Source organism: Phoxinus phoxinus (genome assembly GCF_949152265.1).
Source record: "Phoxinus phoxinus genome assembly, chromosome: 12".
Classification (NCBI taxonomy): domain Eukaryota; kingdom Metazoa; phylum Chordata; class Actinopteri; order Cypriniformes; family Leuciscidae; genus Phoxinus; species Phoxinus phoxinus.
The window spans coordinates 6,374,638-6,397,366 of NC_136887.1; the positions used below are offsets into that span (position 1 = coordinate 6,374,638).

Genomic DNA, 22,729 nt, shown 5'->3' on the forward strand with positions numbered 1-22,729 from the left:
CCTACAGGATTTGTTGAGAAGAGGGTGGATCACACCTTCTCGATCCCCTTATTCATCGCCAGTGGTGTGTGTCCGTAAGAAGGACGGTAGTCTTTGTCTCTGTGTTGACTTCAGAGAACTTAACCGCAAGTCAGTCCCCGACCGCCATCCGATACCGAGGATTCAAGACATGTTGGATGCTCTAGGCGGGAGCTCGTGGTTCTCAGTCTTAGATCAGGGTAAAGCGTACCACCAGGGTTATCTGGATGAAGAGAGCCGCCCTCTCACAGCTTTCATCACACCCTGGGGGCTCTATGAATGGGTGCGCATACCCTTTGGCCTAAGCTCGGCACCTGCAGAGTTTCAGAGGAGCATGGAGCATTGTTTGACTGGGCTGAGAGACACGAGTTGCCTCCCGTACCTGGAGGACAACCAGGTACACAGTTGTAGCTTCAAGTAGCGCGTGGAGCACATCCGTCTTGTTCTCCAGCGTATAAGGAACATGGTGTAAAGCTGACCCCAAAGAAATGTGAGCTGTTTAGATCGAGTGTGAGGTTTCTTGGCAAGTTGGTGACAGGAGAAGGCTACACAATGGACCCTGCAGAGATGGCTCTGGTGCAGGCGTTAAAAGAGAAGACCCCGACCTAGTAATGGGCGATATAAATGATATGCGATATAAACGATACAAAATTGGCCTACGATAGAGATTTTAATTCTATTGCACTATCGCGATAATGCATGTTGATGACGCAATCTACCCGCGAAATTTAGAGCCACGAGCTGCAACCGGCTGAAACATATCATATTCGTCGTCATCTTGAGTAAACATGGCTGAAAGCGAAACGGAGGAGCTGGTGAAAAAGATCGGTGCAACATCCATTATTTGGACTCCGTTCGGATTTAAGCCGTCCGACGAGCTGCAGCAAACTATACAGAGTGCGTGGGGCAACAGTTCAGTAACACACACGACTAATCTGTTCTACCACCTCAAAACGAAACATGTCACTGAATAACAGCGCGTATTCACAAAATAGTGGTGTAAACAAAATCTCTGTGTGTACCCGATTTTAAGATTCGTTGTTGTGTTGCTTTTTAACTGAGAAGACATCAGTTTTTCTGCTATTTGCATCTTTTGTGTCCTTTAAAAAAATAGCCAAACTAAAACTACATTTGATTTGGAGTGCCTTCTGCACTGTTTTGCACTTTTTACTGTCTATGGCATGGCACTACTGTAAATAAACTTTTATACTTGAAGAATTTTCTTTAGTTGACGTATACAGGTGAAACGCGAAAAATTAGAATATCATGCAAAAGTGAATCTAATATATTAAATAGACTCATTACATGCAAAATGAGATATTGCAAGGCTTTATTTGTTATAATTTTGATGATTATGGCTTACAGCTTTATGAAAACCTTTTCACAATATTCTAATTTAGAATTTGGGTTTTTTATTAGCTGCTAGCCATAATATAAACATTAGGGCTACTTAAAATCTAGTGTTCTTGAATTTTATTTATCTGCAACATTATGTTGTATAATTACAGTTTTGCACAATAAATGTTCTCAAAACGACATACACCGTTTCTTTCTTTCGTTAAAAAATATATATATATTTAGCAGTTGTTTGGCTTTCCTTAGGGTCTTTGTAACCTGTTCTGAAATGGTTTTATTATCATTTATATTTCGTGATATATATCGTTATCGCAAGAAGCGGCAATGTATATCGCAATATGGATTTTAGGCCATATCGCCCATCCCTACCCCGACCACAGTGGGTGATGTGAGCCAGATCCTTGGTTTCCTCTCCTACTATAGACCCTTCATCCCCAATTTCTCCCGGGTGGCCCACCCGTTGTATAACTTACTCACTGTCCCTAACCCCGAAAAGTGCACTCCAGACCCGACCGTGAAGAAGCCCCGTAAAACAGGAACGAAAAACAAGGGTCACTTACCATCGCAGACACCTGTACAGTGGACCAACTCTCACCAGGAAGTGCTGAACCAGCTAATAGATGTACTCACGAAGCCCCCTGTCCTTGGATATCCGGATTTCACCCAGGCGTTCGTATTACATTGTGATGCATCCCAAGTTGGTCTGGGTGCAGTGTTATATCAGAGACAGCAGGGAAAGATGAGAGTGATCGCCTATGGCTCCCGCACCCTGAGTCCATCAGAAAAGAGGTACCATCTGCATTCTGGAAAACTAGAGTTTTTAGCATTGAAGTGGGCCATCTGCGAACGTTTCCGGTATTATCTTTACCATGCCCCATCGTTCGTGGTATATACAGATAACAATCCACTGACGTATGTGCTCACCACCGCAAAACTCAACGCAACAGGACACAGATGGTTGGCGGAGTTGGCCGATTATAACTTCACCATCCGGTACCGCCCAGGCAAGAACAACTCCGATGCAGATGGGTTGTCACGGATGCCCTTGGATATTGAGGACTACATGCGTTGCTGTACTGCTGAGGCCAGTCAAGATGTAATCAGTGGATCCATGGAGAGGGTCATAACAGAAAATAGGAACCTTTGCCGGGGTGTGGGGTTGATTCAGGTCAGTGCTTTGAGCATGGCGAAGGACCGTGAGACCAGCCAACCTCTCACCACAGATCAAATCCGCAAAGTACAGGAAGAGGATGAAATCCTGTCGAGAGTCCTCTGGTACAAGTCACAGAGCAGGAGCCCAAGTAGAGCTGAAGTGAAAGCAGAGAACCCTGCAGTGGCCATACTGCTGAAACAGTGGCTAAAGGTTCATATGGGTCAAGATGGTGTTCTGCGCCGTAAAACTTCCCATCGAGAACAACTGCTGCTCCCCAAAGCTTATCATCCGCTGGTCTTCAAAGAACTACACCAGGACAGGGGTCACTTGGGGGTCGAGAGGACTCTTGACCTGATTCGAGAACGGTTCTATTGGCCACAGATGAGTAGGGACGTTGAACATTTTGTCAGTAAAGTGTGTGAATGCCTCAAGAAGAAGAAACCGAGTAAGCAGACCCGTGCACCTATGGTGTCCATCTAGACCACATATCCATTCCAGCTCGTTTCCATAGATTTTCTGCATTTGGAGAAATGTAAGCATGGGTATGAGTATATATTGGTGGTCATGGACCATTTTACGAGATTCGCGCAGGCCTACGCAACAAGAAACAAAGCGGCCAAGACTGTAGCTGCTAAGATTTTCAACGACTTTGCCCTTAAGTTTGGGTTTCCCAGTAGATTACATCATGATATGGGCAAAGAGCTTGAGAACAGATTGATGGCCAGCTTGAAGAAACTCTCTGGCATCCAGGGCCAAGTGTACAAGGTGAAGAAGAGAAAAGTCGATGGCAGTCCCGTTTATGAGATTAGTCCAGAAAATGCTAAAGGAAGAGACAGAGTGGTTCACAGAAATCTTCTGCTGGCCTGTGATTTCCTTCCCCTTGATCAGCCACCAGCAGAGATTTGTCAGCCGCAGAAGGACTCCCAGAGCTTTCCAAGGGAAAGAACCAAGCCAGAACGACAGCATAGGCAACAGCTAGAGCAGAGTGACACCTCCAGCGACGAATATAGCGGCAACTACCAGTGGCATCTCAGACCTGGCCGAGGGAGACGGCAAAGACAGGGTTCACTGAATCCTCTAGCAGAGCCTTTTCAGCCTCAGAGTCCTCAGCATCGCAAAGAGGATGTGCCACTACAAAGCGAAGAGGATGTGCCACTACAAAGCAAAGAGGATGTGCCACTACAAAGCGAAGAGGATGTGCCACTACAAAGCGAAGAGGATGTGCCACTACAAAGCAAAGAGGATGTGCCACTACAGAGCGAAGAGGATGTGCCACTACAATCTCAGAGACCTGACTTGAGTCCTGATAGGCCTGAGTATGATGAATCCGAGGCCGACCCTCCGGTCCTGACGCAAAGGGAGCAACAGGCGGGAAGACAGCGACCCCAGAGACAGAGACATCAGCCTGTGGTACTGAGTTATGTATGATACATTGGGTCAACCGTCCTTGGTACAAAGAAACTGTAAGGTAACACAGACTAAGGGTTACTGGAGGCCTTGGATGGCTGTGGTGTTCTAATGTGATGTTTTCCTTGTTCACGGAAATGTCCGGAGACATTTAATTTTGTGGGGGAGAGTGTAGCCCTGAGTTTTTATTGCCCCTTTAAGAGACACAGATAAATATTGCCCCTTTAAATTTTGATTTCGGTAATGGAGTTCTGATAATAAGAATTAGGATTGCATTTGATGATAATACTGTTGCGATGTATCTTTAGAAAGTGTTATTGTTGTGAAACTCAGCTTCACCAATAGAGGGCACCCTAAGCGTTACACTAGGCTGAGGATTGGTCGCTGACGCTAGTAGAGTGAAAGAGCGCTCAGTATGTAATGAGTGAGTTTGAGTGTACACGCTACAGAGAGTGTTCCCGATCTAACCTGTCTTTTTCATACTTTCAAACAGGTAAGCTGACAAATTCATTCTTTGGTAAATCACAACAGTATTATGTGCTTATAAAACTGTAGTTCTTGCGAGAAATATATTGAGATGTTCAATGTTACGGTGGTTCAGAGTATTGCACCTAAAATGGCGGACGATCATATTAACAACCATTATAAAAGATCGTAACGTTCTGCATTGAGTGAAAATGAGTAGTTGGTGTCTAAAAATACCATGATTCACACAAAAATGTGAGACAAGTGATAGGTGATGTACTAGGTCGATGTTTAAGAATCTGAAAAAGTTGTGTGTAGTGTTAAAGAAATGAAACTAAAACGCACACGTGTGAATAGGCCTATAATCACCCCACTCACGTGTTAACTTTAGTGAGAGTCATTCCATCAGCCATTAACTGTAAAAAGAGCATTTCATGATGTATTATTAATAAGAAATCAGACTCAGTGTGTTAATGATTTTATTATCCATTTGCTGAAGATGTAATGTTAAACTATAGAAACCGGTATTGGGTTAAAACTGTGATTAAAGTAATTCATAAAATGATAAAAAGAGCAATAAGAAAAGTTTATACAATTATAAATGCCGGAGTAATGTAGCTATATCCTGAATTGTAATTCTCAATGTTTGAGTATAGAGTTAGTAGCCTACATTTCTCGCCTGTATTTATGTTAACAGAGTGTAATGTGCTACTTTAATGTTATTTACTATACTTGCCTCTGCACAGTGTAAGAGTGAGTATTGAACATGTTTAGATTTATTGTTCTAGTGTTAATGGGTTTAGAAAAGGTAACTTTAAGACTAGTGTGATGGTGTGTCTAGTCAGTGTCATGAATATGCATAAATGCTTGCACTTTGAGACATTATTTTTGATACTGTTAAGAAAGCTGACGCTAGTAGAGTGAAAGAGTGCTCAGTATATAATGAGTAAGTTTGAGTGTACACGCTACAGAGTGTTCCCGATCTAACCTGTCTTTTTCATACTTTCAAACAGAAATAAATGTGTTGCACGAAGAAAGAGCACCGCCTCCTTTTTGAAAAGTGCAACACATGCTTTGTTTATTTTGAAATATAACGTTGAAAAAACATATGACAGAAATTGTTGTACATTAGACCTTAATAGACCTACATAGATATCCCACAGGAATTTGTGAGACTACAGCTGTGTTTGAAACTACTCCCTATATCAGTGTTTCAATATAGGCGGCTCAACCAGGTACTGTGCAAGAAAATATCACCTGCAGAGACGATTGTGCGTCAGTTTGATGACGACTGAGGTCATGTTGAGCAAAACACGTAACAGCTACTTCAAATCTAGTGTGCAAAACTGATTTTCATTAATGCTCATTGCTTTGTGTTTGAGCTGCTAAAATCCTGGGCCCGTATTCATAAAGAATCTTAACGCAAAGAGTAGCTCCTAGTGACGAAATTCTAAGAAAATTCTTAGAAATGTGGGCGTTTACTCTTAAAATTAAAGAAAAACTCCTAGTAAAGAAAAAAGTAATTCAGAAAGAATCTTAACCCTTAAAATAGGTCTTAAGGTCAAAATTGTTAGGAGCACGGATGAGGACTTTTAAGAGGCTTAAGAGTTTCTTTAGCAGAGGAGAAAATGGCAGAAAGACGAAGGAGAAGAAATGTGTTGCAGACAATGGATGACAGTGAGTTAATGCGACGCTATAGATTAGATCGTGCAGGGATTATGTTTGTGACTGATCTTATTAGAGACGCGCTAACATCTCCGACACAGCGCAGAAATGCCATAGCGCCAGAAATGAAAGTTATCACTACATTACGATATTTGCCAACTGGGAAAATGCAACAATGCAGTAGTGATGATTTGGGTCTGTCACAACCTTCTGTAAGCAGAGTGATCACACAAACAATTACAGCACTTTCAGAACCTCTTATTGTTTCGCAGTTCATTTCGTTTCCACTGGACATTCCCACCTTGCAGGCTCAAAAAACTGCATTTATGAATATAGCAGGTTTCCCTGGTGTTGTCGGAGTAATTGATGGAACCCACATCCGAATTATTGCACCGTCGGAAGACGAGGATGTTTATGTTAATAGAAAGAGGTACCACAGCATAAACGTTCAAGTTGTTTTCGGTGCAGATTATAAGATTGTAGACATTGTTGCAAAATGGCCCGGCGCAACACATGATGCCAGGATACTGGCGGAGAGTGGCCTGAGACATCTGTTTGAAGGACGTCGTATTCCAGCAAATTGCCACTTGTTAGGGGACAGTGGTTATCCTTGTAAACCATGGCTCCTCACACCTTACCTCCGTCCTGACCAGGGGTCACAGCTAAATTACAACAGGTAACAGTGACAACACATACACTTAATGTGTGTGGACTTCAAATTTAGAGAACAACAAATGTGTTGCAGTAGTATTTGTAGGCTACTCTACTTCCCATAAATAACCTACCATTTTGTTTTGAAAATATCAACTGAATTCTGTTAATTTTCATTAACTCACAGAGCTCACAAGAAAACACGAGCCGTAGTTGAGCGGGGTATTGGTCAACTAAAGAGGCGCTTTCACATTTTGCATGGAGAGGTGCGACTGGCACCAGAAAAGGTCTGCAAAGTGATAACAGCCTGTGCAGTGCTTCATAACATCTGTAAAGCTAGACAAATTGCAGACCCTCCCACGGACAATCGGGCTGATGAAGAGGATGATGAAGAATACCCTCCACAAGGGAGGGATCTGTCCCAAAGTGGGAATCCTTACAGAGCTCAGTTTACTAATTTGCATTTCATGTAAGTTACTGTGAATGTAATATAAAAATCGTGACTAAACAGACACACCTTAGCCAACATTTTCATTAGAAAGATATTATGAAGACACAAAAAAATATTATTTGTTATTAGTTTTATTTTTGAGTAGCTCAATTTTTAGTTTGTAGTACTCCTCCTGTAGATGGAGTACTATTTTCTGCTGCTTTAGGACATCCATCTCCATCTCCAGTTTTTTGTCTACTAGGGATGGTGTTGGAGCAGCTGCGGTGGCAGCAGAAGGCAGGGAATGAGGCGCTTCGGGCTGAGGGTCGCCCACCTGCGATGTCGACGGTCCCCATTCCTCTGCTGAAGGCTCTGTGCTACTGAAAGGAGAAAACATTTAATCTCTGTTATTTAAAATAAATGTAGGCCAATTTTTATTTATTTTTTCAGTTCATAGAATGCCATATAGAAATGGCCTTGCCTATGTTAAATAAAAATGTGTCTTTATATTATGTTACTTGGCTGTTGGTTTATTAAAATTACCATTTTTGTAGTTCCACCAGCTGAATCATTGAGCTGTCTGTGCCCTCCTTCAAACCGGTGATACTCGTTTCTGAGTGACCTAATATGTTAAAAACGGTTTGGGCTACTTGGGACAGCTGTTTAGCAGGTGGTCCCCCCCCCCCTAGAAAACAATACAGTGGACCACATGTACAGTAGGCTATACATATATAATTGTTAGAGATAAGTTTGCCAGCGTACAAAAAAGTGTTATAGCACTCACCTGTGCGTGAAGACTCCCGCTTGTGTGCTGCAATTTCCTCTCTGGCTTTTGATTGCAACACATACCAGCGTTTCTCACAGTCTTCATTGGTGCGCACAAGCAGGGGGAATGAACCGTTAATAGTTTGTGCTATACGCTCCCATGTCTGCTTCTTGTCCCGTGCTGTGACACCCGGCCCGAATTTTCCTTTAAGAATGGCCTTGTGTTCCTCCACTAACTGGGCTAACAGTAAACACTGTTCCTCTGTCCAGTTGGGCTTTCTCACCCTTCTTGGTTTTGATTCCATGTTTGATACATTAAAACCAACATTCAAACCACCACTTAAATAGACATGCCATTAATCAGTGTAATTGGAAAGAGTGGAACAATTTTTATCATTCTAAGCCAATCAAATACCTTTTTAGGAAATTAACAGCATGGTAAATAAAAAAAGGATTTATATACACATATATAATGTGTGTGTGTGTGTGTGTGTGTGTGTGTGTGTGTGTGTGTGTGTGTGTGTGTGTGTGTGTGTGTGTGTGTGTGAGAACGGTCAAATAAGGAAAAATGACACATGTAATTTCAAAGTGAAGGCTTAGAATAGACCCTTTACTTAAAATCACTCTTTTTTTTCCTTCTTGGACAACCAACCAATCACAGTCTTCAAAAGATTGTGTCATACATAGCAACGGGGTCAGCCCCGCCTCCTCACTAAGATAAAAGTTTTTGTCTTTTCCTTACTCAGAGTTGCTCTCAGATCGTTCCCGAATTGCTCTTAGGCTAAGACTCCTACATAAAAGTTTTTAAGCTAAATTAAGAGTTTTCTGAGAGGATTCTTAGATTCTTTATGAATACGGGCCCTGATTTATAACTGCGACATGATCTGACAAAAATCACCTTACCTTGGTTAAAGAGCGGCTATATGCAGTGATTTTGGATATTTTAACGCACAGGGCAGCATCGAAACAAACAACGAACAAATCAGTAAATTACGTTACGGTCAAGAGTCAAAGACACCAACAGGCTTCTCTCGGCCAAGACACCAAAGAGAGACGATCATGTGCCGAGAGAGCAAGACCTCGTGGTCGCGTATTGGCGATATATTTTTAACTGGATGTAAGCTAAGGCTATTAGGCCAAAAATAAAGTGACAAAGTTGATTCGTTAGCAACATTGGTTTTGTGCGCGCCTGTGAGAGACTAGGCCAGGATGGGGCGGGTGTCTAAAACAATACACCATACGTAGGCTACGCGACAAATGCCTCGTTTTAATGGGTCATATTATTTATAACATCTCAAATTATATGTCATAATATTGGCATAAATCATGTGAACAAACACATTCGCATAGAGACGAACAACACAATTTAAGAAAAGCTACTTTTCTTACCGTCCACTGCGTTAACGTTATGTCCTTGAGCTCCAGATGGAGTTGCTGTTCGGTCTGGGACATTGGAATGAGAAGTTGAACCATCACATCATTGGCAAGTTTTCTTAGAATATTGGCGATATCTGCCATGGTCCTACTTGCATGTTTTATACACAATAATTACGTTCAAGACGTTAAAATGGCGCCACGGAAGCAAATTAAGCGGGACAAAGTATTGGTCTCTCTAACTGTCCAATGACAGTGCGTGTTACATTTACAAGTGGGAGACAGGCGAAAGGTGATTGGTTGCTCCCACGTGTGTACTGTCCAATGGCATTTTTTTAACTCGATTGACAAATGGATAAAGAAAAGCATTTGGCAAATAGATAGAGAAATGGTTTGCCAAATGCTTTAAAAAAAAAAGCGATTTAACATGTGCCTTTAAAATTATTTATTAAAGTACTTTTTATTGTTTTATTAATCTACGTTTAAAAACATGAATTAAATAAACAATTTTAAATGTGTCTATTTATTTATACATTTAAAATGTTTTTATTTTTTTATGGTTTTATTGCAATACATTTAAAAACACTAATTAAATAACAACTTTAAAAATGTCTATTAATTTGTCCATTTAAAAGTGATTTATTTATATACATTTTTATGTTTGAATTATTAAATTGATATATTGATTCTTCATTTTATTTTTAAGTAGCACTCCTGGTCCTCCATAAACGAGAGACAAGAAACTGCACTTTTAATGCTTTCAAATTAACAATATACAATTGCATGAATTATTCTTGAATTGACCAAAGTGTGTAGAGGGAGAAGGTTACATTAAAAATATACTTTTTAAAAATGTATGTTAAATCCACTATTGTTTTATACAGAATTGTTCTATATATATACACTGTATAACAATATTGTTCTATGCAGTAGCCTATTTAATGTAATTACATCAGATTTTATTTTAAATTACAGAATAATTAAGAGTAATCCCTTTAATTAAATTACAATATTTAGATTACTTGGTAATTAATTACACTCAACACTGTATAACAGTAATTCCTCTTTGTGTCTGGTGCTGTTGCCATGGTTACTCATAATATCTGCGCTCCATTGATAATGGCTTTTTATAGTTGTGGTGCACGCGCTTAACTCAGAGCCAGTCAACTTAGAGTTGATTGAACTAACTAATTTCAGCTGATCTGTAACCGAAAACTCAGAGTTTCCCATCTCAGGGTAAGTCAACAGAGTTTAAGTTTTAACTCAGAGTTGGTTGAACCTCCTTATTGCAACAGGCCCCTGATCCCCTTTCTGATATTATTGATTTTCTCAGAGAAGAAGGAAGCAAACTCACTGCATTTGCTGTCTGAGAGAAACTCATTACATCCACACCTGTGACTCATGTTGTACCTGACACACTCAGTGGCTGAAATGCATCAGTGTGCTGTTGTAGTTATTTTTAATGTTTGAGTATGCCATGGTTTGAATAAAGGCTTTTTAACTTTTTTAAACTAAACCAAAATAAAATCATTTGATCAAACGTAATGGTTATAAAACTTTATTACCTCATCCATGAACATGATGTGAGTCTCGTCGGATCGATTTCCATCGGCAGTGGAGTTGAAGACAACAACTCCCATGATTCCACGCTACACCTGTGTTATTGTTTTGAATATGGCCAAAATGACATACTGTGCCTTTAAAGGTACCATATGTAATAATTTTGTAATAAAATATCCAAAATCACAGTGTGATATATTTCCTGCAGTTGTGTACTTACAATATCTCAAAAGTTCCCATAGATTTTTAATTTCAGAGAAATTCCAATTTTAAATAATTGCCCGTCCCGGAATCCCTGTTCACTTATCGCCTGTCAATGACGCTATATCCGCGTTATCCCTGGTTTCCGATCGTACTGCCATAGTAACCATGGCGACAGACGTGGACAACTGCGTGTGTAACGTCTAGCTACACGGTGTTGTTGAATCGTTCAAACCTTATGCACCATGGCAAGCAGACTTTGGGACAAAAGCAGAACTAAAACGAGGATCTGTCAGTGTTTTGCTTATGTCATGCTTTGGCCTCTAGAGGTGCTCATGGTGCTATCGTGCCCTGCTTATTCCATTTGTAATTAGTGTTATTAGGTTCACATGTGTCTCATTCAGATGTGTGTATTTAAGTCACTCTGTCTCATAGCCTCTTTGCTTGGTGTTCAGTTGTTCTAAAATCGGTTGCCCAAGTAAGTGTTCTTTAACTCGGAGACATTTAATTTTCTCTTGCCTGTTGATTATTTCCTTCTATGTTTTTTTTTAGTTTTTTTTTTTTTGGGACTTTCTCCTCTGGAGTTTTTTGAATATTTTTTGTGAAAAGCCCATTGGACAGGTTTTGTTTTTTGAGGATTACTTTTTGATGATTTTGGCTCCAGCTGTGGATTTCTGTTGCTTGTATTTATATTAAAACTAATTCTGCATCTCATCTTCTTCTGAGATCTTTTGAGGCTTTTTCGAGATGCCGAGAGCTCAGCATCCATGACTAACTTCAACTTGACAGAGACGCTGCTCTTGTATCAAAGTTACTTTATTAGACGGATGAGCAAATGTAAACTAATCAATGTTATATAGCTCAACATGATGAAATGTTAGAATATGCATGTTATTCTAATGTTGATCTAGCTTTACTGCTAGTATCATATAGCCAACAAACTAACATATAGAATAACATTATAACTTTCAACACACTCAAATGCAGTTTAGTGTGATAGTGTAGAGCGAGTGAAGCAGCGCTGCGTTACCGCACAAGTTTAATCTGTCTAATAAACTGACCTGTGTGAGTAGTAATACAGCAGTTGCGAGTAGTTCGGTAGAAATTAAATGTCCTTATTCCTTTATATCTGCGGGACTCGTGTGTGTGGCGCTGATATCTGTCTCTTATTAGCAATCGTGCCCTGCTTTATACCACAGTCATGATAAAAACATCAGTGTATTCACTCATCCATAAACATTATTAGATCCATTGCTTGACGACAAGTTCCATAATTCCGCCGGAAATTTTGCGTCATCAACATAAGCCTTTGTTATTGTAAGAGGTTAGGGACCCCTAGCGGCGAAAAATATTACATATTGAATCTTTTACTTTTTATAGTAATATATGTCTGACATGCTTCCCTGTAGGCTATAGTTTACAGAATTAGTTTAGACAGATGTATTTCCTTGAGAAAAAAAAAAACATATTGTACCTGATATAGTATTTCAAAATGAATCAACATTGAATCTAATTGAAATCTAGATCGAAATCAAACCGCAAGCTTATCGAATCAAATCTATTTGTGAAATTTGTGTTAATTCTATAATTCTCACTCCAAGCTGAACTCAGAAGTTGTCAGCGCTGGTCTAGAGACTGCTGTGATTTCTCAAAACTATTTTACTGATGGTCATATCAGATGTTTAATGAGTTTCTCATCGTGTTGATTTATTTTCTCACAAGTTGATTAACTGTATTTTACTTTTATTTCTGTAAAATTAAATTGACACAAGATTATTGTTACCAATGCATATAAAAGCAAAAAATGAAAGTGAAATTTCCAAGCATTTGGAATTAAATTAAATTTAATTTGAAAAGGCGCTTATTGTGAACGATTCATCCATGTACAATTTTATTAGTTTTTGTAAAAAAATGTTTTTCATCCTTGTAATATTTCATCCATAATTTATCCTCCTTAAACTCTACACTCCACTACAAGCACACATTACTGATGAACCCGCCCTACATTTCTGATAATCTTTTACACAGATGTACGTCACAATATGTAAGAAAAGATCTGTCACTATTTCCTTTTCATTACGACTGAATGAAAATCACCTTTATACAATACAGATTGTTTCGAAGAAGCTTTACAGAGATAAACAGGAAAATAATGATCAATGATGCAAACAGAAATCAATTAAAGCAGATCATAAGAGACAAGTGTCATCGCCTTTTGTTGTAGTCCTTAAAAAGTGATTTCTGTAAAAGCAATTATCTCCCTTTGCATTGAACTTTGAGCGTCGTAACATTGCAGATGTTGTTTATGTTAACAGTAACATTACACACCAACTAAATTTAGAAAAGTGAAATTATAATCAAGGACCGCTTTATTATCCATTGAAGTGCATCATTTTGCATCTGGTGCTTTTTTAAAATTATAATGTTAGTATTACAATGTTTTTAATCATAACGTTGTTATATTTTCAACACCTGTTACATAAGACAGTTTTGTGCATCCCATTTTTGAATGATGAAAATCTGTCACACTGTGACCAATATTATTACCCAAAAAATATTACACATTAATTTGTAAATTAAATCATTATCAAGTGTAAATCTAAATAACGGTTTGAAAGCATCTAGACCCGTTTTTCTGTCAATCATTTTGCATGAATATATAAACAGCTGCTTGCCTCACAATGAATTCATAATTTTCAGAGCTCAAGTAATAATGAACATATGAGGATTTCACTGGCAAGAAGGAGGACACGTTTCACAGTGATTTCTGTAAAATACATAATTTATCCAATTGACTCCAAACTGTTTTAATTGTCATCGGCAAGTTTTTTTTTATATTTCCATACAAAAAAAATGTATGTACATTTATAACATTGTATTATATTACCAAAAAAACAAGTCACCGCTGTGATGTTTCTAATACAGCGACTGTCGGAGTGACGGATAAACTGACGTCTTTCTCTCTTCTGACTGCCGTTATAAATCCCTCTCTATTTTTTCCCTTTTAAAAGCTGTGAAAACTATATTGTGGAGTTTTTCTTTTGCCATTTGAGGAAATGGAAAGAACAAAAAATATATTTAATGTAGTCTCTCATTCACCGCTATATAAGTTTACCCAAATATGACGACTTATGCTTCTGAGAAAAAAAAAAAATCTGAAAAGGGTTTATTACTAAAATGTCTCAACACTTTATGTTGTCTTATATTGTAACCATGGATTTAAACACGTTCACTATTTTATGACTTACTTAATGGTTACTTAAAAAATTATAATATTAATAATAATAACATATTTTTTAAAAATACAGAAATCAGATTTTTAACCCTTATAAAGTTAAAGCGTCAGTTTATAAAGTTACCCTGAGGTAATGTCCGTCAAAAATGTCCGTCAAAAAATAAACATTTGAAGCTTCGGAGAACAGATTTAATTCTGGAGACACTCAAGAAGAAGACTCTTGGAAGATTATTGGTGAAAAAAGTTACAAAAGTGAAAAAAATAAAAAGTTAGAGGTTTAAATTTATTAAAATGATTATATATATATATATATAAAATGTGTATTTAATAAAACATGTTAAACTAAAAAACTGCTACCAAATAAAAGCCATGAATATAAACAAGTTGTGTTTTAAATAAAAAGCAAAGCTCCACTGGTATGAACAGTACAGTAGTGAACAGAAACAGTTGTGATTTGCAGTAGACATTTTCTCTATCAAATATTTTATACACACACACACACACACACACACACTTTTTCTAGTACATGTACAGAAACCACACTGACATCCACACAAATTACAATTGAGACGCAGAAGAAAACATGAATAAAGCGAGTATTTGCTTTATAGGCCAAACCTGAGAAAATGGCGCCATCTTGTGAAAAGGTCCAAACTTTAATTTTGTATCTTTATCAACAGAATAAAATGTTAAGTGTTTGTTTGTTAAATGGCCCTGGGATTAATAAAAGAAATGTAGTTTTCAATGGGGATATTTTTGTCTTTAAGGTCCTGAGTGTAAATATTTTGTGTTACTAGTGTAAAAGTGATTCATGAAAGAAAAAGATTTGTTAGGTTAGCTCTAAAGTTTACATTTAAGTGTGATTGATGAATGAGACCCTTTTATTACAGCGTTGTTATTGAAGTATAATTTGCCAAACTGTATTAATCTAGAAGCAGAATCAGATTTAACTGTGATTTTCTGCTGTGATAAACAGTTTAACTGGTAAGATCCTCAGAGGAGAAGTTGTGCAGTGATTATATAAGAATGGAAAGACTGTGTCCTTGAAGGATGTTGTGAATGTGAGTAAATGTGTGTTAGTTGCAGGATCAGAGAATGACACTGTTCCTCCGTCATAGTCCAGCTGAACTCTCACACGCTGGAGCTTCTGTTTAACAGTAAAGACAGTGACGGGTTGCTCTGGGGATTGTGAGCTGTATTTGCTCTCTATGTAATCCACACACCAGACATTAGACTTAAAGAAGACATCTCCCTTCCTTTGGTTTGATGCTGTGGTTATTCCAAGAATCCAGTCTGTACTGTCTCCAACCTCCACATCCCAGCAGTGTGTTCCTGAGTTAAAGCCCTCAGATCCCAGGACACATGCATACCTGTCAATCCTCTCTGGATTATCAGGAAGTGTTTTATCTACACGACTGAACGACACACTGGTCAGATCAGCAGAGAGTGTGAGATAAGGAGCTGCTGTGTTTGGATCCAGAGTCAACGGCGCTGCAAAGAGAATAACATCAGATTAGAGGATGAGATATGATTATATTAGAAATGTAAATGTAAAACACATTTAAAGACTTCATAAAGAAATCATAAAATCATAACAATGGTCTCTCAGTTACTGTCAGAATGGATTGAGGCTTCAGGTTTAATATCACTATTCAATAAAGACTATTGTATCCTAATACATAAACATAGATCATGAGGAATAGACTTTATTATGAGTTCGCTGTATGATCTGATGATTTTCTGAAATACAGTTTCACTTAGAAATTCAAGTGATAATTCATATATTTCTATCAAATGTTAATACTGTGTGTGTTTATATGTGAACTATGTGTCAGATCTGCTGAGACTCACTGTGTTGGACAGTTTCCAGCATCTTCTTCCCGACTCTGAACGGCAGGTTACCCAGATAACGCGACACAGGAATCAAAGCTCCAGAACTCATCCGTGGATCCGGCTGTGAGATCTGGACTCTGAGGAACATTCAGGAGTCAGAACTGCAGTGAGTTTGAGTTCAGATCCACTGAGAGAAGAGATACGAGCAGCTCACTTACCTTTCCATCGTGACTTTATAGTTCTGGAAAATATAGAGTTTGAAAACATTTTAATATCTTATCAAACACTCTCACTGTCAGTGAGTCTCTCTATACAAGTTGTTTTCTGCACAGAGAATGAAGCCAGATTGATTTGTCACCTTTAGAAACGAGACGTCATTGTCTTTCATCATCTCCTCCATGTCTCTGATTGTGTGTGAAAGAGCTGAGATGTGTGTGTTCATCTCCTCCAGCTTCTCCTTCATCCTCTGCTTCTTCTGCTCCTCTTCCTCCCTCAGTGCAGTGACTGCAGCTTCTTCTTCATCTCTGAGAAACTGATGAAGCTTCTCAAACTCTTCTTTAATCTGACGCTCTGTGTGCTCAGCTTGAGACTGAAATCACATCACATTCACTTCAGTCAGCGCTGTGTGAACACACACTCCACTAATGTCAATAATAAACTGTGTGTGAATGTTGAGTATTTAACTCTTTATATCCTCACCATGATGTGTTGAATTGTTTTATCACACTTTTTCTTAATTTCTTCTCCATGTTTGAGCTTGTCTTGTAGGGACGTCAGCGCTGTATTAAATTCCTCCTGCAGGTTAAAGTGAAAATCAGTGAAACTTATGCAGCTATAAGAGGTTTAAACATTGTATGTTTGGATGTTTTTATTGTTATATACTTTATATGTTGAATTACAGAGCCCCGCACACAACATGCAAGAAACTATTTCGTTCCCTTGATTCGCTATATCGTGCGCACAATTTACTTTTTCTCCTTGTATGTCCTGTGCGGGGCTCCGTATTGAATGGGTCATTCTCATGAAGCATTTGTGCCTGAAAGTTGCAGGACATATATATCCTTTTTTATTTAATTTGGAAAGGATGAACATCAAACAAATGTGTTTTTTTCAATGGCCAATTCTAAATTATTATATCTGTGCAGTTATACATCAGTGGTTGAGCAAATACAAATACAGAAAGTGAAAGAAGGTTTGTATCAATTACTTTTTGGTCTGTCTTGTAATAAATCACATATTATTAATGCAAAAAATATTAATAACCCATGACATTTCTATTTTTGAAATGCCGTGTCACACCGGGGGTGGAGTTGGCTCTGGTGAAATGGCGCAGGCGCCGGTGTGGTGAAGTGATGGGTCCCAGCTTAGGACCCCAGTAAAATGCCTGATCTAAAGCTGATTATTGCTTAATTAATAACAAATAAGTTAACGTTGCAAAACATACCTAATGCAACTTCTTTCTTTAGGATCATGATAAAATTATAAAAATCATAGTTTCAATCAGAATAAAAATAAAAGATTATTATACTTGAATTAGGGGTTTGATTGATTAGGGGGGAGCGGGGCACAACCTTACGCTTTTTTACTTTCTCAGTTTGTGTTAACCTACTTAGGATTCAGAGTATTTATTGTTTCCCACATTAATTTCCCAAATGTCTAGTACAATTATGTGGTTTTGAGTTATTAATATAGTGTATACTTTTTTATAGATTTACCCTGAAAGAATGGAAGTGAAATGTGACAACATGCCCGTAACATGCGAGGGGCACATTGTAACATGGCCATATGACAGCTTAAAATGTAATCTAATCCAATCAAAAAAATATACAAGACAAACTAAAATATTTTCTCAATAAAATACAAGGTTTTATTAAGGTTTTCATATAAAATAATGGCATTTTTTAATAATTCAAAATATATATTGTTTTTTTGACAACCAACAAACAGGAAAACACAGCTATACAGCTAGTTCATAATAATAATTAATAATTTCGGAACATTGACTCTTCTTGACCTTCTTCTCATGGTTTCTCAATACAATTCATAAAAGTATAGAAAAGAATATCAGTTCTAATAGGGGCACATTGTAACTCAGTGTTACAACAATTGTCTCATTTTAAATAAATAAAAAAATAGAGATGAAAAATTAACATAAGTAAGAAATTTACATTTGCTATGTTTAAATAAACATTCAGTGATATCTTTTTAAATATTTTTTTAATTTTGGCGCAATTTTTACTCTATAGTGTTGATATGGGAACTAGTAAATACACTACGTTTCGTCATGCTAGCATGTGTGGAACTATTTAAAACAAGTGTGTTACAATAAACCCCGCTGTCACGAATCTGGTCCATGCACTTCCGGTTGGTCACCACCAGAGGTCACCCACTCACAGCATGGACTTCACTACAATCCCCATCATTCATTGCATTGACAACACACAGCTGATTTCACTAATCACGCTCACACCTGAGAACTATCTCACACTCTTTATAAGCTTTGGACTTTCTCTCCCTGGGGCCGAGTATTGTATTGCGTTTAGTGTCTAGTGTTAGCTTTCTACAGAGACCAACCAGTAATCTCAGTCTAGTGGTGGGCACAGTTGAAGATGTGCCATATTGTGTCGAGGCTTCGAAACAACTTCAATCCGACACCCGTCTCAACGGTGACACCTAGCGGTCACTTGCAGGTGTTGATCTGAAACAACCTTGACGATGAGCCATTAAAAAATGCGTTTTTTTTTATTATTATTGTATTTTTCTAATATGTGAAGCTTGTAACCTGTTGGCTCCTCAATGTGCATAATGTTATTTTTATCTATCTATCTATCTATCTATCTATCTATCTATCTATCTATCTATCTATCTATCTATTAATTTATGTATAGGCCTATATCAATTCATCTATCTGTCTATATATATATTTCTATCTATGCATCTATTAATGTGTCACAATATGTATAGCCTACTCTGTCTTTTAGTATGAGTCAATGTGTAAATTTAAATGTAAGCCTAAATATAACTACACAAATCACACAATAAATGCCACTATATCACCAAAAATCCGCTATCTCAAAATCAAACTCCTCTCACAAAAACCCACGAGGTCAAGATGCGTTGACTTCACTTTTCTAGATGCGATTGTGTGGTCTGTTCCCGACCCTGTCAATCAAACGCTGGTTCGGCGGACCATGCCACCTGTCCGAAACACTTGTGAAACACTCCGAACTTCATTTAGCCTAGTCACATGACATGGGTGTTTTGAATCACGCTTCGGATCACTAGGCTTGTTTGAGATGCGCCTTGCCTCGCCTGAAGTCAAGAGTAGGCGGCTGAAGTGAGGGGAGGAGTGAAAAAAGTGCAGGCAAGCCGGACAGTTCTCTCTTCTCGCAGTGGATCTGACACCTGTGAGATCAAAGATGGATATCGCGGGGTTCACGCTCGTGCACCGTGTTGCTAATAAACTGGATGTAATTTAAGTTCTGTTGCTTTTATATGAAAATAAATATAATGAACAAGACACCCAAAGCACTGGTTATTTAATCCCATTCCAAATATGTGAATACTCACTTTCCCGATAACGCTCACTCTTAGCGCGCTAAGAAGACTCGAAAGATATATCTTACCAAAGTTGTCTATGTTCCTAAGTGTGTTCCCCGAACTGTACCTTAGGAAGCTGCTTAAGATATACCTTCTTACGTGCGACGTTACCCGGTGCTGTCCGTGGCGATGCTGCTGAATTTGTTGATATCGATGGCTCGAGAATCAATTATTCTCTCGTGCAGGGGCTGTTTATGTGAGAAAGCTTCTTTATAAAAGAAGCACTTCAGAAATAGTTGAAATTTGAAATTGCATTTATTAGGACTCATGGGATATTATAAAAAATAATCCAAACTATAATAGCCTAGCCTACATATTTTTAAATTGTATCATATATTGCTGCCACAATAACCATTTCAAATTTGTACGTGCTTTCTTCTCTTTCCCATTTTTGTTCGCTGAGGTGGAGCTGCGATGAAATATTGTTCTTTTAAATACTTTCCAGCATTTCAGTAATAAAAGTGTACATCTTAAGTACGGTACTCGGCAGTGATCAAAAAGGGTTTAAACAGTGGATTTTGAATCTCTTCTTGTAAACTCAGAGATGTGTATTCAGACGGCAATTAAATTACCACACGACCTGTTTGTCAAAAAACAGTAGGTACTAATTTGGCCAGGGGTTTTTACGCGGGTTGGGTGAGAAAAAATACTGATATTATGGATTCGGACGGCACTAAAATCACAGACTCACCCCTAGGCTATAAATGTTTAAAATACCATACAAGCCCATGAGAAACAATATTAGCGTCCGAATAGGACGTAACTGACCAACCCGATGTAGCATATGCTTTCACTGGCCTTTTAAAAGCACTTTTTAATTAAATTAATAATAATAATATAATTAAAAATCTAACAACAATCAGTGTAATGACAATTTTATTCTTTGCATGAAAACACTTGAATTAGCCTAACTGAATACTGTCTGGGAGTATTAAAACTTCAGAATTATATTCCTATAGACCTGCAACAGTGATGAGGTAAAGCTAAGAGTGGTCCAGACCAACCTTACGGAAGTGTGACTTACAGAAGATATACTTAGCGTACGAACGTGTCGGGAATCGTGCCATAACGTTAAGAGAGAGGTTAAGGAATAGGTTAAGAACTACTTAGCGATAAGAACGTTTTGGGGAACCGAGCCCAGGTGGTTACCAGAGGCGGACAGAGTACACAGCTTCCTTACTTGAATAAAAGTACAGATACCCCTTGCTAAATTTTACTCAAGTACAAGTAAAAGTACTACAGTCAGATGTCTACTCAAGTAAAAATACTGAAGTACTTGTTTTTAAAAGTACTTGAGTATCAAGAGTACAAGAGTACATTTTCTAAATATTGCATTACTACTGCCACAGTGCTTACATTTATGTACAGAAACGTCCTACATGGAGATATGAAAAATGTTCATGTTAATACCTTGGATAATGTAAAAGGAATTGAAATTAAAATCAAGTCATTTTCATAGTTTTACCATGTTGCTTTATTTAACATTACATAAAGGCAATACAAGGCAATAGCACAATGGCAACGCTCTGACAAACCTCTGCTAGAGTTTTAATGGATTTTTTGCACCCATTTGAACCTGACTGTGTTAAACACACCGCATACTCAAGAACATCAAAGCAAATGCTCAGCTTACATTAATATCAGAAAAGAAAATTCAGCTAACAATTGTGTGTACATGTGAGTTTCTCTGTTTTTTCATCAATCAAATCAATAAACCTAAACCAGCAAAGAAGGCAATATAGCAATGTTCTGACACACCTCTGAACCTGAACCTGAAAGCTGATTGCTGATAGGCTGTCCCAATCAGTGGCGCCTGCACAATCCAGTCACGTTTGAGAGGGAAACAACTAATTGAGGGTTTCCGAGATTTTTATTTTTTCCTTTTATTTTTATTTTTTAGAAGAAGTAACGGGTACTCAGTACTCACGGTTATGGATAGAAATGTAGTGGAGTAAAGAGTACAATATTTGCCTCTCAAATGTACTTGAGTAAAGTCATGAGTACTCCCCAAAAATGATACTCGAGTAAAGTACAGATCCCTCAAAATTGTACTTAAGTACTGTACTCAAGTAAATGTACTCCGTTACTGTCCGGCTCTGGTGGTTACCATTTCTAAATATATCACTTTCTGTGTTGATTCTGCTATACCGACAAAAATGATCACTCTGTATCCTAATAACAAACCTTGGGTCACAAAAGAGTTCAAATGTATATTGAACATGAAGAAGAGAGGATTTATTGTGGGGACTAATGAGGAGAAAAAAACTGATAAATAGGGAAGTTAAAAGGGCAATTAAAATTGCTAAAAATAATTACAAGAATAAGATTGAGGGTGTGTTCATGCAAGGTAATCTTAAAAGATCTTTTGCAACCTGTTACGTTAGGGCAAAAACTTATCAGTCAGTTCAATTTTTGATCATTGTTTAGTTCTATGGATCATTAATTTTTTAACAGACAAGCAACAGAGGGTTAGGATTAATGAGGTGTTATCAGATATTGTAAATATCTCCACTGGTACCCCTCAAGGAGGTGTGCTCTCTCCTATCTTGTTTATATTATACACAAATGACTGTCATGGTTTACAAAATAATAGTTATTTGGTTAAATATGCGGATGATCAGGAACATGGTTCTGTTTTGTACAATTTAATTTCTTGGTGTAGTAGTATGAAAGTACATTTTAATGTTTCAAAAACTAAAGAGATGGTAATTAAATTTAGTAGGGGAACATTGGCACTTCAACCTATTGTCATTAATGGCACACATGTGGAGGAAGCAATATAAGTACTTGGGAACGGTTTTTGATAACAAGTTAAAGTTTGACCAAAATTATGATGCAATTATCAAAATGTCAAACCAAAGATTGTTCGTGCTAAGAAAGCTTAAAGGGTTAGTTCACCCAAAAATGAAAATAATGTCATTAATGACTCACCCTCATGTCGTTCTAAGCCCGTAAGACCTCCGTTCATCTTCGGAACACAGTTTAAGATATTTTAGATTTAGTCCGAGAGCTTTCT

At 37.9% G+C, this 22,729-nt stretch overlaps 1 protein-coding gene across 1 annotated transcript in view; it reads right to left on the minus strand.

The window, feature by feature from the left end:
• The window catches only part of LOC307007844 (E3 ubiquitin-protein ligase TRIM39-like), an 84,295-nt gene that overhangs the window by 51,756 nt on the left and 9,810 nt on the right, over positions 1–22,729 (minus strand). The gene's annotated exons all lie outside the window — the stretch shown is intronic.